The sequence below is a fragment of the Leopardus geoffroyi genome, chromosome A1 (assembly GCF_018350155.1).
Source record: "Leopardus geoffroyi isolate Oge1 chromosome A1, O.geoffroyi_Oge1_pat1.0, whole genome shotgun sequence".
Taxonomy (NCBI): Eukaryota; Metazoa; Chordata; class Mammalia; order Carnivora; family Felidae; genus Leopardus; species Leopardus geoffroyi.
The window spans coordinates 159,696,490-159,698,076 of NC_059326.1; positions in this window are offsets into that span (position 1 = coordinate 159,696,490).

Below are 1,587 nucleotides of genomic sequence, written 5' to 3' on the forward strand. Positions count from 1 at the left end.
ATTGTGAGAATTACATAAGAATATTTAGGTCTGTGCTTTACAAATAAGTGCTTAAGAACATTAGCCATTATCATTATCTTCAAAATAGTTATAGATGCTGGTCCTTAATAAAACTTCTTGGCATTCTGGAAAATTCCCCTTCATAGCCGGTGACTCATAGTAAACCAACATCTAGCTCTGAATTGATTCTTGAGGCCACATCATCAGCTACCACCTTTTTGTCCCCAAAAGTCAAATTCCACTTTAGGATCCTCAGGGTGCAAATAATTGGAGGGGTGAATCCCAACTTACCTTTTGTCTTTATTATGGGTTCTAGGACATTAACAACAGAGTTCTGCCTATGAATCAATTTCAAAAGCAGGATATTACGGTTCCTGGCAACATTCTGCTCTGCATTTTCTTTTTCTGGTGGTTGCCTTCATCCCAAAATTCATTCGTCAGTATTCATTTGCCAAAAAGACTGTAGAATTATGTTTCTCAAACTATGATCCCTACATTACTTTGAGAAGGAAGCTATATTAGCTAAAATTTAGATTCCTTGGCCCCATTCCAAACTTATTGAATCCAAATACAAGGTGGTAGGACACAAGAGTAAATTTATATTTTTTTCCAACTTTCTCTTAACATGATTGAAATGCGGGGAGCTTGTGTATAAACTTTGAGTAGTACCAGCTCACAACACAAAAAGCTGGAAAACCAAGAAATCAAAACATCATGAACTAAGCCTTATCCTTAAAGGGCCAGAAAAGCTGAATTTAACAATTTAACATGGCTCACCAGGTAGATGATTTGGCTTTTCCTTTTTCACGTGCCACAGGGAAAAATGGTATGGATGAATCAGTTACAAAATGGTTTGTAGCTCCAATTCTCAGTTCTATATATTTATTACACATGACATTAGAGAAGGGGTTGATGATCAGCCACTAGTTTGGATGGACCTCAAAGTTATTTCTTTTTTTTTTTAATTTTTTTAATGTTTATTCTTGAGAGAGAGAGAGAGAGAGAGAGCACTCATAGTGGGGGAGGGGCAGAAAGAGAGGGAGCTACAGAATCTGAAGCAGGCTCCAGGCCCTGAGCTGTCAGCACGGAGCCTGACATGGGGCTTGAACTCACAGACTGCGAGATCATGACCTGAGCTGAAGTTGGACACTTAGCGAAATGAGCCACCCAGGCACCCCCTCAAAGTTATTTCTAATATGATACCTTGAAATCCTGGCTTATTTGGTAGCTATTCTATGATTTGTGCTCTACCCCCCTCCACCTTGGATTTTGCTTATCTTAATGCTAAAACTGGCTTCCTATTCTCATCTAGTATGTAGTAATTATGGGAATCTAGGATGCTGTAAGTTTTTTCCCCTACAATCTAAGCCACCATGAACATTTCACTATGGCAACCATTTCCTTACAGTGATCCCCATCTCACCTCCTGTGCCTGTTAAATGTTTTATTCCTACAACATATAAGTAGAACTTTCCTGCATTATGCTATATCTTAAGAAAGCTCAAATCACCCCCTTTTCCCAGCTATGCCTTTACTGACTTCTATGGAGTACTCAAAATCCAACAGTCAAAAGTGCAACAGTTTATA